Raw genomic sequence first — 18242 nt, 5'->3', positions numbered from 1 at the left:
GGATTATATATTGAACTGTGAAATCAAGCTAGTGAGAGAGGTTTCAATCTAACCCCACTTACCTTGGGAGTAGGTCCTGCTTAAGTAGTCTCCCCCTCCCTCACAGAAGTCCCTTCTGAGTAGAAATGGTTAGAATGGTGGCCATTGACGGCTTTGTGATAAGCATTTTATTAACTTTTTTTAAAAGGTGCTACAAGGCTCATTGTTGTTGTTGTTGAAAAAATACAAACAGAAGTGCCTCTCTAGAAATTCATTAACTTTGAAAGGGGCCACTTTGATTTGTAAGTATCTGTTTATGTCTAAAACATGTGTGTATGTGTCAGAATGGATTGAGTAACATTGGTATATTCAAAACAAAATCGAAAATTCTTTCTAGTAGCACCTTAGAGACCAACTGAGTTTGTTCCTGGTATGAGCTTTCGTGTGCATGCACACTTCTTCAGATACACTGAAACAGAAGTCACCAGATCCTTAAATATAGTGGGGGATGTAAGCATTAAAAGCCCATATGCATATAGCAAACTCAGTCTCTTACAGCAAAGTGCAGCAGAAGCAACTGTGGTTGGAAAGTAACATCTAAGGTTTTATTTATAAAGCAAATAACAAAACAACTCTCACATCCATCTTCTTCAGCAGAGGGGTGAAAAGGAGAGAGGGAGGAGACATTTAAATAGTTCCCATACTCATGCATCAATTAAGTAATTAAAGGCAACCCGCAACATTATGCAATGTGAGAATGAGACATTACAATACTGACATCCTCCCCCTTTTCATGATAACATTGCATTATTATCTAGTACATCTGTAACATCTGTACATATAGATCCAGTTGTTGTTTATTTACAACCTTTGACAACAAATCTGCGGGTATTTCTTTTCCTGGCATATATGATACTTGTATCAGCCCTTTCTGAATACAGTCTCTTGCATGTAACAGTCTGATCTGCAAGTGCTTAGTTCTCTGCTTACACCCTTCAGATTTCAGTAAAGCCAAACAGGATTTGTTGTCTTGATACACCGTTATAGGACTAGATATTTCTACTTTCATGTCCTTAAATAATTGTAACATCCACTCAACGTCCATAAGTGAGTATGTTAGTGCATTAATCTCAGCTTCACATGAGCTCAGACTTACAGTGGTTTGCTTTTTGCATGACCAGTCAAATAAGCAATCATTATACATATAACATACACCTGAAGTGCTCTTTCCATCCATAGGATCATCTCCAAAACTTGCATCAGCATATATTTCCAGTCCTTTAGATTTCTTATTTGTAAACCTTAGCCTATAATGCTCTGTACCTTTTAGGTAGCGAGCAATGCGCTTTAACGCTTTCCAGTCTTGTACATTTGGCTTGTTAGCATGTCTACTAAGCAAATTTACGCTTATTGCAATATCTGGCCTCGTGCACCTAGCAATAAAGCTTAGTTTGCCTAACACACTTCTGAATAAACTTACATCAGAAAATAAATTATCATTATCTTCAAGTTGAAAACCTGTAACCATTGGTGTATCAACAGCATTGGCATCATTTAAATTTAATTTAGCAATCACATCATTAACCTTCTTTGTTTGATGTACTAGAAAATCACCCTTTTGGTTTCTCTCTATTTCCAGAGAGAGATAATTGGTCACTTTACCAAGATTTTTCATGTCAAAGTGTTTTTGTAGCTTGGCTAATATGGTTTTGTACATAGTCTCATCTTTCCATAGAAACAAAAGATCATCAACAAAACATATGCAATACAATTTTTGTTGTTTCTCTTCTTTGACAAATACACAAGGGTCAGCTATACCTTGGTGAAACCCTAGAGAGAACAATACCTGTGTCAATTTGGTGTGCCAACAGCGGGCACTCTGTTTTAGTCCATACAGGGCTTTCTTTAAACTACAAACCATTCCTTGCTTCACCTGAATACCATCAGGTGGTACCATGTAAATGCTTTCGTCCAGATTACCATACAAAAAAGCTGTATTTACATCGTGATGTGACACATTCAGTTGTTCCTCAGCAGCAATTTTTAGCATTAATCGTATACTCTCAAATCTTACAGTAGGAGAATACGTTTCGTGGTAGTCCTGGTCTGGAATTTGTGAGAAACCACGTGCAACTAATCTGGCTTTGTGTCTGATCACATTTCCATGCTGATCAGTCTTGGCCTTAAAGACCCAACGACTGTCAATCAATTTCATGCCAGGTTGCATTGGAACTAATTCCCAAGTATTGTTTTTATGGAGGGAATCTAGTTCAGCCTTTATGGCATTAAGCCAAGGCTTTGCATCCTCTGAAGATAAACTCTTTACTTCCTGGAAGTTTGCAGGTTCAAAAACTTGTTTTGAACAGCTAGCAACAGCTGTATCAATTATGGCTGCATTAGCATACTCCTGTGCATATCTCTTAGGTGGAACACCCTTTGTGGCTCTCTCAGATCTGCGTATATTATGCAAATCTTCAGGAGCAGGCTCCTGCTTTGGAGTAGTAGAGAGTGGTATCTCTGACTCTGTATGAGACTCATCAGACGGTCTTTGGAATTCTTTAGTGCTCTTATAATCTCCCATGTCTGTCTCACTATCAGAATTTTCAGCAACATTTTCACCTCTATCAACCTCTTCCTCTTCAGGATCAGGCTCCTGATCTGCATCATGGTAACACTGAAAAATTCCTACTTTATCCCACTTTGCATTACATTCAATGCTTCTTGTCAGTTTTAAAGTCTTAGTATTAGTCATTAATACACGATATGCACCTTTTTCATAACCAAGAAATATAGCATGCGAACCACGTTTGCCCATCTTGTTATCTTGTGGTGTATGCACCCATACATCAGAACCAAAAATTTTAAGGTGCTTAATAAAAGGCTTTTTCTTAAATAGCTTTTCATAAGGAGTACAGCCTATGGCTGATGAGAGCCTGCGATTATAACAATATGTAAAACAATTCAGTGCTTCTGCCCAAAAAACATCTGGCAGGTTGGCATCATGAAGTAGAGTCTTCATGCCCTGCTGGAGTGTTTGGTTAACTCTTTCACATAAACCATTTTGCCATGGGGAACGCGGACAAGCAACTTGGTGCTCTATGCCCATTTCAGCTAGAAATTGTTCAAAAACTGCTGAACAAAATTCTCCCCCTCTATCTGTGAAAAAACATTTCACTTTCGTGCCATGAACATTTTTTAACCATGCACAGAAATTCTTAAATTTTTCAAATGCATCATTTTTCTTCTCCAACATATAAACCCAAACATATCTGGAGAATTGATCTATCAGAACCAAAAAATACCGTGAGTTACCTCTAGAGGGCGCTAGAGGACCAACAAGGTCTGCATGTAAAAACTGATAAGGCGCGGTCACTTCCTTCATAGATATTTTACCCTTGGGAGCCATTTTGACTTTGTGCTCAGCACAGGAAATGCATTTCATGTGATACTTGCAATTTCGCAAAGTCATTCCCTCCACCATTTCAGGCATCTTGGCCACGCCCTGAAAATGCAAATGCCCTAATTTGCGGTGAAAATCATGTATGCAATTATCATGTAACTTCTCATTTTTTCTCACAGACAACTTACAACACTGTTCACCATTTTTAGCAACATCATTTGCTTCAGTACGATAAGGCAAAACAAACAAACCCTTTTGATATTTGCCATAAAGAAAAAGCTTATTATGCTTCATTATTTGACACTTATTTTTGGTGAAACACACTTTAAACCCTTGTGCAGTAAGCTGTGACACGCTCAGCAGGTTATCAGCTAAATCTGGAGCAAACAGTACATTCTTTATTGTTGTATTCAGGCTTTTCAGGAAAACAGTTCCATGTCCTTCACTTTGAAGTGAGCCTCCATCTGCTTGATGAATTGTGCCCTTCTGCAACTCAAGCTGGACAAACAAACTCTTATTTCTGCAGATATGCCGCGTAGCGCCCGAATCTATCACAAATGCTGACTGCACACGCTGACTGGTACAACGTGTAATCATAGCCTTTGGTTGAGGGGGTCCCTGGGCTTTGCCTCCCCCTCTGCCTCTGGAACCACGCTTGGCTTTTGCACACTTTTTGCAGAATCTTTGCACATGCCCCAGCTCTCCACAATTGTAGCAACGCTGTGCCTTTAAGACAGTAACACTATCTGGGCTTTGTGCTGAAGCGCTGCTAGCTTGTCCTTGTTTGTGATTTACAGCCATTCTTCGATCCATTTCATTCATCAAAACAGCAGACACATGATCAACAGTGAGCTGGGCTGTTGGTAGAACTGCTAACTGTGCAGCTACCGAATCATAACTTTGATCTAGACTGTTTATAATCAAAAAACAGAAAATGTCTTCAGAAAGATTCACCCCTCTCTGACTCAATTCCTGCCTCAGGGATTTTAATTGAGCCATATGAGACTGCAGGTCTCCACCAGGTTGCAATTCTAGTCTGCACAACCGCTTGAAGAAGATAATCGCCGAACCAGCTGCTGTTCGTAAATGTATGTCTTTCAAAGCATTCCACATAGCTTTGGCGGAATCTTTTCCTTGCAGATTAATTAACTGGCCATCTGAGACACCTGTCATTATTGTGCCTCTGGCTCTGCAATCTGCATTATTCCAAGCAGCCCATCCACGACTATTGGGCTGTGGCACTGTGTCTGTTATCACATGCCATAATTTCTCTTTCAGCAGCAGGCCTTGCATACGCAAATTCCATGAAGAGTAATTATGCGTATCAAGCAGAGGAAAAGGAAAAGTAGCGGCTTGGCTCTGCGCATGATCCATTTCTGGTTTTCCTATCAGCCAATGAAACAGTTTCTCTTAATGCTGCAAAGACTTATGACCGGCTTGCCTCTCCTACACAGCCTTGCTAATTAGGCAGTAAAACAAACAGACAAACTTGCCTTTGAAGCAGCAGCAGCTGACCTTGAGTTACATTCCACTGTCCTTCAGCCGAGACACTTCTTGCCAGGAATCACACAGCAATCTGGCACAGTCCGGAACACACTCTGAGGGCAGTCCAACACAGTCTGCACACAGTCCAGGGACACAGTCTGGGCCCATAACCGTTGTAAGCATTAAAAGCCCATATGCATATAGCAAACTCAGTCTCTTACAGCAAAGTGCAGCAGAAGCAACTGTGGTTGGAAAGTAACATCTAAGGTTTTATTTATAAAGCAAATAACAAAACAACTCTCACATCCATCTTCTTCAGCAGAGGGGTGAAAAGGAGAGAGGGAGGAGACATTTAAATAGTTCCCATACTCATGCATCAATTAAGTAATTAAAGGCAACCCGCAACATTATGCAATGTGAGAATGAGACATTACAATACTGACAGGGGAGTGGGGAGGGGTATTACTCAGAAGGGTAGTGGGAATGGGTGATAGGCTGATAAGTGTGGACAACCTGTTGACGACTCTAAACGGCTGCAATTAGTCTTGCAGGGAAAGGCAAGGGGTGAGATGGCTAAAGATAGCTTTGTTATGTATAATGAGATAAGAATCCAATGTCTTTGTTCAAACCAGGATTCTCCATGGTTTTAAGTTTGGTGATTAGTTGCAATTCAGCCACTTCTCTTTCCAGTCTATTTCTGAAATTTCTTTGTATTAAGACAGCTACTTTGAGATCTTTTATAGAATGTCCTGGGAGGTTGAAGTGTTCTCCTACTGGTTTCTCTGTCTTGTGATTCCTGATATCAGATTTATGTCCATTTATCCTTTGGCGTAGGGTTTGGCCTGTTTGTCCAATATAGAGAGCTGAAGGGCACTGTTGGCATTTGATTGCATACACAATGTTGGAAGATGAGCAATTAAATAGTCCTGAGATGGTGTGTTTGATGTTGTTGGGACCAGTAATGGTGTTATCCGGGTTTATGTGGCAGCAAAGTTGGCATCTGGGTTTATTGCAGGCTCTGGTACCAGTGTCCATGTTGAGTCCTGTTTTTGTATTATTGTGGGTGAGGAGCTGTTTGAGATTGGGTGGCTGTTTGTATGCGATGAAGGGTCTTCCTCCCAGAGCTTGAGAAAGAGAACTGTCATTGTCTAGGAGAGGTTGTAGATCTCTGATGATGCGTTGTACTGTTTTAACTTGGGAGCTGTATGTGATGACTAGTGGTGTTCTGTTATTTTCTTTTTTGGGTCTGTCTTGCAGCAAGTTCTCTCTGGGTATCAGTCTGGCTCTGTCGATCTGTTGTTTAACTTCATCAGGTGGATATTTTAGTTCTAAAAAGGTTTGCTGTAGATCTCTTAGGTGAGAGTCTCTGTCTGTAGAGTTGGAACAGATGCGGCTGTAACGTAGGGCCTGGCTATATACAATGGATTGTTTGGTATGTTTGGGGTGGTAGCTAGAAGCATGTAGATATGTTTGTCGGTCAGTGGGTTTACGGTATAAGGTGGTGTCTATGTGTCCATCCTGTATTTTTATAGTAGTGTCCAAAAAGTGTATTTCTTGCATAGATTGGTTCATAGTTAGGTTGATGGTGGGGTGAAAGTCATTGAATGTCTTGTGGAAGGTGTCCAGGGTCTGTTGACCATGTGTCCAGATTATAAAAATATCATCAATGTAACGCAGGTACAAGAGAGGTTTGAGTCGGTAGGAATTTAGGAAACGTTGTTCTAAATCTGCCATGAAGATGTTGGCATACTGTGGGGCCATGCGGGACTAATTGCAGCCGTTTAGAGTCGTCAACAGGTTTTCCACACTTATCAGCCTATCACCCATTCCCACTACCCTTCTGAGTAATACCCCTCCCCACTCCCCCACTATATTTAAGGATCTGGTGACTTCTGTTTCAGTGTATCTGAAGAAGTGTGCATGCACACGAAAGCTCATACCAGGAACAAACTCAGTTGGTCTCTAAGGTGCTACTAGAAAGAATTTTCGATTTTGTTTTGACTATGGCAGACCAACACGGCTACCCACCTGTAATTGGTATATTCATACTCTGGCTGTCCAGTACAAGTCAATGGTACTTCTGGCTATAGTTCTCCAGCCTCCTGCAAAGGGATTTCATATGTACTGCCTTAACTCAATCCACCTCTCCCAGGATGACTTGAGACCTGGATATCTGATGGAGCAACTGCCCTCATAACAGCTAGTTTGGACTCTGAGATCAGCTGAAGGAACCATGCTCCCAAGTCCTAATGGCAAGTGTTTTGTTCCATGCTGGGACCTGAGACAGGGCCTTCTTGGTGTTTGTATCCTTACTCTGAAATTCCCTCTTACAGTGGTACCTTGGTTCTCAAACTTAGTCTGTTCCGGAAGTCCGTTCCAAAACCAAGGCGCGCTTTCCCATAGAAAGTAATGCAAAATGGATTAATCCATTCCAAACTTTTAAAAACAAGCCCTAAAAACCGCAATTTAACATGAATTTTACTATCTAACGAGCCCATTGATCCATAAAATGAAAGCAATAAACAATGTACTGCAGTCACACAATCAATCAATCAATCAGTAGCTGAACTGTGTTCCACATAGTCACACACACAAATAAATAGCAGCAAAAACAAAAACACAAAATAAATAGCAAAAATAGACAGGCCTCAGTGTAACACTCAAAATGGAAGTGTGACACTTAAAACGGAAGTGTGGCACTCGAATTGGAAGCATAACACTCAAAACGGAACATGTTCGTCTTCCGAAAAAAAGTTCGCAAAATGGAACACTTAACTTGCAGGTTTGCAGTGTTTGGGTTCCAAGTTGTTTGAGTACCAAGGCGTTTGAGAACCAAGGTACCACTGTATTAGGGGCATTGTCACTGATGGTTTCCACTGTTCAGTTAAAACTTATTAGTTTTAGTTCCTTAAATTTATTTACACATTGTACATTTTAATATTGTTGGAAAATACTTTAGGTTTAGGACATTCCAGCAAAGCCACTTCCGCTCATGAGCAGGAGGTGGCGTTGCAGGCGTCACGCACCGAGCACGCATGCAGGGGCTGCGTGATTGGCCGGATTCCCGCCGCTCAACCCCGCAGGCCGACCAATCCGGTCGGCGGAGGGGCGGGACCTACAGCCCCTTTAAATCGGAGACGGCGGGAATCCTTCCCCCTCTCTTTCTCTGCCCCCCAGCTTCACCGGTTCTCCCGCCCACCCACCCTTTAGGTTAGCTCTTGACCTTGCTATGGACCTCGGTTGGTTGCCCCAGTTGGCTGGGGGGCCTGGTAGGACTTTTTCCCATTTGGGCTAGCCAAATCGGGTTTTTTCACCTACCTCGTAGCAATTCGTCACAACTTTGGTTTGGCGGTTAGGCATTGGACAACATCAATAGAGGTGGAAAGGGGAGGTAGCGCCATCACCTGCCCCTCATTGGAAGGGTGTTCCGTTAAAGGATTCCACGGGCGTGGCCCTGTCCGAAGCCTAGGGAGGTTAGGGCCTAAGGCACGCCCCAACGGTGATCACAAGGGGAGTTCCACTTGATAAGCATCAGTTGGGCTCCCCTTGGTGGTTAACCCTTCACAGACTTCCAACACCCGGGTTGGGGTCAGAGATAGTGGTTAGGGTCCAATGCCTAAGCCAATACCACTCAACATCCGTAACCAATAAAGTTGTGGCCTTTACGCCCATTAAATTCGATATCAATGTCTCATGTGTCATTATTCTTCAGGGGAGGGAGAGACATTGCCACGCAAAAAGCGACCTACGAGTTTTATAGATTAAAAAATATATGGAGCGGTTACATGATATGTATAGTTCCGGTCTCGGTTTTCATGAAAAAAATAAATAACTTAAGTGGTTTGCCCAAGGTTACACAGAAGACCTTATGGAGACTGCAGTAGCCAGGAAATCCTGACTTCCAGCTCTTTGCCTTTATATTTTTATTTTTTTAATATCATTTTTATTGTTTTTATATAAATACATTGAGAAAAACTTTCACATTTATCTTTCCATCCATTTAACATTTTGGCCTTTTAGGGCCGTGACTTCCCTCAAACCCTCCACATGATTTCCTAATATCTATTACTTTATACTCCAGCTCTTTGCCTTGGCGATTGCAATCCTCTCCTCCCATGTTTCTCTGATGGTTTCATTTAGTTCTTTGCTACAGTGACATAAATCATCAGCCAATCTGAATGTGCGGTGAGGTTTGTATAGGGAACCCTACCGCAGCTAACAAGGAACCGCAGAAGGGAATTGTATATGTACATTATCGAGGTTTCACCAGTAAAGACAGAACAGGGTGGCATTGTGACAATTTTGCCCTGTAGTGACAATATCTTTTAACAGGATCCTCTCTAGCGAGATTAGCCTGATGAAGTACCAAAGAGTGGCAATTCTGGAAAGCAATAAACTATGGAGAGATAATGACCCTGGCAAGAAGATGTAAGGCTGAAAGAGGTACCTGCTGCCTGCCACTTATAGGAGACTGTTCCCTTTTAGTGTGTGCTGCACAGCAACTAAATAAAAAACAAACCACAACAGCGTTTCTGTCAAGGAGGCATTGCACAGAGAAGTGAAAATAAATACCTTTTATGGCAATCTTTGAGAAGACAGGTGAGAAAGGAAAAAAACACACACACCAAACATTCAAAGCCAAAATGCTGCTTAGTTTGCACCAGAGTTGTTGCACAATTTATCTTTTTGCTATTTCATTGATTGGCAAAGTGTGCCACTGGTGGGATGAAAAATGTGGACAATTGTTATATGCATTCATCACTTTTGTAGGCATGTTCAAGCAATTGGGTCTTTACAAATTCCCTTGTGAAATGGCCCGATCTACATTTCATACAAATACATGGACCAGAATTTAACAATCCCCTGGATTTCACATTTCTCCAAATGTTGCAACACAAGTCTCCACAGTATCAAAATAAGTATTTAAATATGCAATTTTAGAGAAAAAACACGTTTCAATAATATGTGGATGTGCATTTAGATAAGAATGTTGATATTAAACTGTACATACCCACCCTAAAATGCGCAGATTATCGTGGAAATGGAAGAGAAGACACAGCAAAGTATTATGCAGTAGAAATAGTGATATTCTGCCTTCTCTACCATGAGGTGGGTGAGCCCCCATATCAAACATGTCTTCCTTATTGTCTCCCAAAGCAGCTCATACCAATTAAAAGAGAATGAGTGCCAGGCGGATGCCAGCAACTCCCACGGCCACTTGCCCAGGAAAGTACAAAGACAAGGAATGTTTATTACCATCCTCTTTTTATTCAGTATTTACAGAGAGAGGCTTTGGAAACCAGCCTCTTGGATAATGGTGTTGTCCCGAGTGAATCTCCAATCCCTCCGTCTCTCCCACTTCCTCATGTATCATCCCTACGGGTGCTGACAAGCACCCTACACCTTTGAGCTCTTTTCTCTCCTACTTTCACGGCTCGCTGGATTCTGGGAGGGAGGGTCTGGAATGCTTTCTAAAGACTGTGTCCTTCAGCTGTCACCCATCTGGTGCTTCCTCTTCCGCTTCCCCCCTCCCCTACTACTACTACTACTACTACTACTACTACTACTACTACTACTAATAAAAATAAAAATAAAAATAAAAATCAATTATTTATACCCCGCCTATCTGGCTGGGTTTCCCCAGCCACTCTGGGCGGCTTCAAAAAAAGTTTTAAAATACATGAAAACACCAGTCATTAAAAACTTCCCTAAAGATCCCCTAAATTTCCCAACGTTTCCTCTCATCTGCCTCTGAGCTGTGACCTCCCTCAAACCCCTGTTGTAATTCTGAACTGCCTTCCTCTTCTCTAGCAGGGTCAGGCTGGGAAGCCGGTCTCCACCATTCCTTCTCTGCCCAGTCCCTGACATTGAGAGAGGCCATCAAGTGTACAAATCAAAGACAAGACATACAAGACAAGAGAATTGGATGGGTAAAGAAGTGAGATTAAGACCAGAACTACGTGATATCCAGTTTGAATGAGGCTTATCTTCTTTTCAAGTGCTCTTTCTTGAATACTACTTGGTGGCTCTTCTTCCTTTGGCCAATGCTTGGCGCTAGAGTGCTCTGTCCCCTTTCCTTCTGTTGCAGTTGGAGCAGATAATCCTTTCATGCAGGGAAGGGAACATGAGCTACTTGCAGCTGTTCCTTCCCAATGGATGGGGCCACGTTGGTCTCTCTCTTCCCTTGATGTTGTTCTGAGGAGGCAGTGATTTCCTAGGCCCTGGTTGATGGCAGGAGCCAGGCTGTGCTCCCTTTCTGCTGTCCCAGTCTCAGGGCAACATATATATATATATATATATATATATATATATATATATATATATAACCTAAAATAATTAGTTACCACCACACTTGGAAGTGTTACAAGTATGACTTCAAGGATCGACTGTAACTCATGGACCAAATCCCTGCTGTCTTACCCATCCAAAGCCACCTTCTAGGCTTTTCTAGAGAGTCTCCCAACCCTCTAGAATCAATTTACTGCTGCAAGGTCCTGCAGTGCATTAGGAAGTTGACAACATGACAAACATCACCTTCATGTATCTGCTGGATCAACAGTTGCTCCACCAAAGCAGAACGGAGGCATTGGATTTCACCCTGTAATTTTAAAGTGCACTTTTCTTCTTGGTGTGCTTAATCTTAGCATGTATCTCCCTTGCATCTCATGGACTAGCAGCACAGGGGAATCGCAACCAGGTAGCAACAATTCCAGTTTCTTCCCTGGATTAATTTACAGTGTCTCTTGCACTGTGGAAAATGGTAACAACCCCAGATTCGGACACGACTGGACCTAATGGTCAGGGATCCCAAGGGAGCCGGTGTACAGCTTCTGGGTCATGTGGCCAGCATGACTAAGCCGCTTCTGGTGAACCAGAGCAGTGCACGGAAACACCATTTACCTTCCTGCTGGAGCAGTACCTATTTATCTACTTGCACTTGGATGTGCTTTCAGGGCGTAAGTCCCCATAATATCAGCGAAAACACCATAAATCCAGGGTGGGAATCCCTTTTCAGCCTTAGGGGCCACCTGGCAGTGGAAAACAGACCCAGAGACAAATGTGGATGAAGCAATACATGTGACTCTTACCCTTGTAGAGTAGGCTAAATTCAAGGTAAACAAAAGGAAGAGGTTTTTGCAAATGCTCACACACCTGCCTGCCTCTTCCATCCAGGCAAGCAAGAAGCTTGATCACAAGTCAAGGACACTTTCCAGCCAGGCAAAGGCTCTTGATGGGAGTGCAGAGCAAGGCTGCCTGGGCATGACCTTGGAAGTGGCATGACCCGGGCAAAATCTCAAGGGCTAGATAGAGAAACCTGGATGGCCACATTTGGCCTCTGGGCCAGAAGTTCCCCACCCTGACATACATACTTAAATATCTGCTGATGCATAAATATCTGTTAATCTGTCATGCTTCTGTTTCTTAATTAATGATAATCAAGAGTTATTCACAACATAACTATTTAGACCACACTTTTTCACATTTCTCTTTCTGGGCACAATCCATGGAGACATGCTTTAGTGTTGGGTTTCCCAAACTTGGGTTTCCAGTTGTTTTTGGTCTACAACGCTCATCATTCCTAGTTAGTAGGACCAGTGGTCAGGGATGATGGGAACTGTTGTCCAAAAATGGCTTGGAGACCCAAGTTTGGGAAACTCTGCTCTAGTGCAACCCTGCTGAATTGAGTGCAAGCTTCACAAGAACATTTCAACTGAGCTTGCTAAGCAGAACCTCTTTGTGCCTTGCAGTTTTTGTAACTTAGCCTCAAAAACATCAGCATCATATACCATCTGGGATGAATTGGACCCTCGTCATGCTGGAATATCAAAGGCAGTGAGTTTAGTCGGCATGAAAGAGAGCTCCTTTGCTTAGAAAACATTGTAAATTATAGACATTATGACGCCTTAAAAATGAACTACATGTAGCAGAAGCCGGAATTTTCTAACTGCAGAGATGTTTTAATTGGAATGGGAACAAATTAGTTTGTTTATCTCTCTCTCTCTCTCTCTCTCTCTCTCTCTCTCTCTCTCTCTCTCTCTCTCTCTATCTCCACACACACACACACACACACACACACACACACAATGCCACTGTTTCTAATATAACTGACATTTTGAAGGTGCACAGAATCTCTTGTCCTGCAAAGAAATACAATAATCTGACTTCAGTGTTTGGAAACTGGTATCTATTAATTAAGAGTCCATCATTTGTACTCTGTAATTATATTTATTAAACCCTAACTCATATCCTAACTATAATTAGTTCTTCCTAATTAATTTTATCAAATCCCTCTAGATTCATATCTTAAGTAAATATTGAGTAGCCCTACACTAATTAGCTCAATCAACGTGGAGTGCATTTCAATGACTAGGAATCGTTCTTGCTAATTAAATTTAATATAAAATAACATTCCATGTAATAAATGTGCAAGCAGCGAGGTTGTAAAATAAATAAAAGAAGTAAAGTCTAATTTAGCCTGAATTGTGCCTAGCTTGCAGTTTGGTATGAGCAGTTTGTTATGAGTTCCTGTCTGCTTTATTTATTTTGTGGCTATTATTTTAGATCCCCCCCCCCCGCAATTCCAAAATTCCTTAGGTCAGTCAGAGTACAATATCTCATTACCTCACTAAATGCTCATGGCAATCTTGTAAGGAAGGCTAGATTGAAAGTCTAAGACAGGTATCAGAGCCTCTGCACAACACATGCTAATATTTCCATTGCAAAAAGCAGTGGCCAAGATCCAAAGAACTGCTTAGGTTTGGGCCTTTTTAAAAGCCCCATGACAGACTGCTTTTCAAACAACCCATCACTTGTAAAAACACCCCCCCCCCAAAAAAAAAGCATGGAGAGCTTTTGTTCGAGACAGAGAGAAATAGAGCATCAAGTCTAAGTTCCCCCCATCTCACAAAACTCGTGCCATGGTTCTTGGAATCCTCATAGTACATTTGTCAAGCTAGGAATGTGTGAGAGAAGATTAATACATAGACACATAAATGTGCTAGAAGAGCTCAGCATTCATTATTCAGAGCTCAAGGAACATCAAAGAATTTTAACTATGAATCTAGTTGAGGGTTGTCATAACCTCCAAGTGTCCCTGTTTTCCAGGGACAGCCCCGGATTTACAGAAGCCATTCTGGTTTCTGATTCAATCTCAGAATGTCCCACTTTTTCTTAGGACATCCCTATTTTCATCAGAGAAATGTTGGGGGGTATGGAATAAGGCATCCCTAGTTTCATCAGATAAATGTTGGTATGGAATAGGACATCCATATTTTCATCAGAGAAATGTTCGTGGGTGTGCCATTGTCAGGAACTTCAGACTTATACCCTTTTGGGCTACAATCAATTGGCAGGGGAGCAATAATTGAAAAGAAAATAGGAGCATTCCGAAAATCTGATATAGTGACTACAATCCAGTTCCATAAAAGGGGTGGGGAAAAATAATGACTTAAATCTGAAAGAGAATTATATTTTTAGAGGGCTTGCTTAAAAATAAAAAAATCAAAGTGCATCCAGTGATACGTAAACAGAACTCACCACCGAAACAACGCAGAAGAAGAATTGAAATAACTGGCTCATGAAGAAATTGTTAAAACTGCCAAGACATGTCAACATAGTAAAGGTCTTCAAGGGACGCCTGGAAGTCAGTATTGAGAATGCCTGCTGAAACTCTGCTGGGAGAGTGTTTGAGAGGAGGGGGCCAGTGGCACTAAATGCTTGACTTACAGTTGAAACTAGTTGGGTTTCTGTAACCCAGGGGATCACCAGCAGAATTTCTCCAGGTGATATCGGTGATTGAGCTGGGATATGAGAGCTCAAGCTGTCTTTAAGGTATGCTGGTCTAAAACTATTCAGAATATTCAACCTGGCCAAGTGGTATACGGGCACTTGGTGCAGATGTTTTCGCTGATAAGCTGTCAGCCATTTGCTCCCTTCACCATTCTGCACTAGCTGCAGCTTCTGGGCCAAGCCCAAGGGCTGTTGTTGTTTAGTCGTTTAGTCGTGTCCGACTCTTCGTGGCCCCATGGACCAGAGCACGCCAGGCACTCATGTCTTCCACTGCCTCCCGCAGTTTGGTCAGACTCATGTTGGTAACTTTGAGAACACTGTCCAACCATTTCATCCTCTGTTGTCCCCTTCTTGTGCCTTCCATCTTTCCCAACATCAGGGTCTTTTCTAGGGAGTCTTCTCTTCTCATGAGGTGGCCAAAGTACTGGAGCCTCAACTTCAGGATCTGTCCTTCCAGTGAGCACTCAGGGCTGATTTCTTTAAGGATTGATAAGTTTGATCTTTTTGCAGTCCATGGAATTCTCTAGAGTCTCCTCCAGCACCATAAGAGCAGCCCTTGATAAAAGCTCTATCCACCACGTGAAGCCAAATGGTGGTGATGGAATAAATCTTGGTTCATTTATGATGCACATCGCATGTGTGACTAGTGAGGTTATGACTTGCATATCTAAATTAGAGGTAGAAACTAGAGGTAGAAAAAGTGAACAATTTTTTACCTGAGTGCTGCAAAGCAAAATGATTTCTGCACATTTAAACCTGGCACATCAAGAAAAAGACTCAGCTCAGCTTTTTTCCCTGATGTGTTAATTTCAGGCATTTTTTGTGTGCTAGTAAGCATTAAAAGATCTCATTTCCTACCTGCACTATGGTGAGGCATGATCTCTCTCTCTCTCTCTCTCTCTCTCTCTCTCTCTCTGACCTGCTGGTCTTGCAGAGCAGCTCTAAGCAATCACAAACAGAACTTTTGTATCACCTGGGCATTCTTTCTTTCTTTCTTTAGCAAGATTTATATATCAACTCAAAAAACAAAATATTACATCTTTAAGCAGTTTACACATAGCCATTGGCAACAAGGAAATTTGCAGTAGGGATACTGCAGACACTGATGAGATTAAAGTGATGAGTAACTGTGATGACAGATGAGCTGATATACAGGCATATGATGTACCTCACCACATTGTCAATTTTCCCCTTCTACCCGCTTCAATCAAAAATTGAGTAGAACAGATGAATCAGTATAGGAGTGGCTTTGGGCAGATAAAATTGGGAAGACATTGCCTCACAAAAATATGTGCACACTTTTTTGCCTACTTCCCAAGTGCACATGGTGAGCAGCACAGCTGACTTTGCTGAGGGTAGATTTTTCGTGAGATGCATTCCTGGCAAGTCCAGTACTTGGAATGAACTAGCTAGTTTATCAGAGTTTAATGAATTAGTTTAAAAACCTCTGAACTACACTTGAAAGTCATGTCCACAATTGCCAGGTGAACAGAATGTGAATTAAGTTTGTTTTGTGGCAGAACTTTGAGTGATTTCATCATCACGTTCATTCTCTTACTTTTTTAAAAAAACCCTCTTAGGGTCTTTAAGGTTAAAGATAATAAATAATATTTTTTAAAATTATTTTTCTTCCCCACCCATATGACTGGGAAAAATAAATTAAGCCATTTACATTCCACAGCATGCATGTGTGTGTTGATGTTTTCTCAGTCTTCCTAAGCACATTGTACACTACAACACAGCAGCTTGTAACATTGTGTGTGTGTGTGTGTGTGTGTGTGTGTGTGTGTGTTTGCTGATGGTTATTTGCATGAACTTGATTTGAACTGTGAATTGAACACAAACCAAACCAGTTTGTGATGAATGTGATTTTCAAATTGGTCCTTTTTGGACATGTCACATTGAACTAGAACTGCTCCCTTAAAGAAAAAGAAAAATGAAATTTCCAGTCTCTGAACAGCTCTGTGGTATTCTAGGTTGGGTTAAGCCTAGGTTAAGTCCAGAAATGAATAGGCAGAGCACAATTTGGCTATAAAAAAAAAACCTAAAACTGGACATGCAATTAGTGACATTAGGTTTCCACTTCTGAAATGCGAGAAGATACAGCAATAACATGGTAATAGCTGAGACATAGCATGAACTTTCATCATACCCACAAACTATTTGCGCTTCCCCCCGCAAAAAAGCTGGCAATTCAAAGGGTTATTATCTTTGTGGGTCGTGAATCAATGTGCTCCACAGGCTCATGCTACTATTGTATCTTTTGGTGTGGCTTCATTAAACAGGCATCAAAACAAAGTAACCTACCATTGTGCCATTTTGGCACTACAGTTACAAAATATTGGCTTTCCCTGGGGCTCACAGCTGTTCAGATGCACAGAGTATAATACAAATAATGTTTTAAAATCGCTGCGAGATCAAAGAGCCTGTCCAAAGCCTATGCTCTTTGACGATTAAGAATGGAATTCCTGTTGACCTGAGACAAATTGTAGAAAAATTACCAATGGAGGCAGCAGATTGTACATGGACAGCCAAGTTTAAAGAACAACAACCCAACAAAACAAAACTCCAAAGCCCTTATGTACAGACCCCATGGATAGGGTATATGAAAAAGCTTGCATACAAAACTGAAACTCTTTCTTCCTCTCTCAAGAAATTTGCTATTTTAGTTTTCTGTTTAATCTTTAATCTATTGAATAGCAGGCCTTGGACTTTGGGTGTACATCTTCTTTCCTAAAATCTCTTGGTCCCACCTCCTCCAGAAATGCCTATGGTGATGGGCACATCAGAGAAGAGCAACAGGGGACCAGTTGTGTTGTGTAGAATGGTGCACATGTGTATGTGTGCATGTTATGAATATACAAGCAAGTGCCCACTTTTGCTTCCAGTTTGGAAAAAAACCTACATGAGATGCCTGCTTGACCAAAATACCCTTCTCTTCTCCTGGCTGCATTTGATCTGCCCATCAAGCTATATTAATCTTCCTTGTCAAGAGAATGACTGGATAACCCAGTAGCTCTTTGCAGCCTCTAATGTTTATAAATCTTTTATTAACTGAACTTAGTGTTACAAAGAACTATTTAATCTACAGCACTTGAAGCCTTGGGATAGCACTGCTGAATAATAAGAGTGGCAGAGGTTCTTTGCACAGATTTTCTTCAATTGTCCTTCGCCATCTCTTTCATCAAGGGGAGAGCTGGGTGCTTTTGAAGTATTTAAACCACCAAATGCCATCTTGCTAAAGCATGGCTGGTGATATAGTATCTCCCTGGTGAAACAAAGGATACGGTGGTATTCAACTAATATTTGCACTAGTGCAAGGATTAGCACTAGCACAGTAGGATTCCTTCCTTCTTGTGCACCCCATGTGCCATTCCTAAATCTGCTCTGGAGGTTTGGATGAAAGCCCAGGACAGATATATAGGGGTGTATGGGGAGATAATTTCATTACACATGGGAAAACCCTTTCATTGACAGAACAATCTCAACACCACGTTGAATGCAGCCCATGATCTCTTATGGATGTTATTTTAAACCTCAAATTATGCCACCCTCTCAAATCTTTCCTCAACAGTTAGTCATGCCATCT

This window comes from Lacerta agilis, chromosome 3, assembly GCF_009819535.1.
Source record: "Lacerta agilis isolate rLacAgi1 chromosome 3, rLacAgi1.pri, whole genome shotgun sequence".
NCBI classification, from domain to species: Eukaryota; Metazoa; Chordata; class Lepidosauria; order Squamata; family Lacertidae; genus Lacerta; species Lacerta agilis.
The sequence above is the reverse complement of the archived record's forward strand: the minus strand, read 5'-3'. Positions refer to the sequence as shown.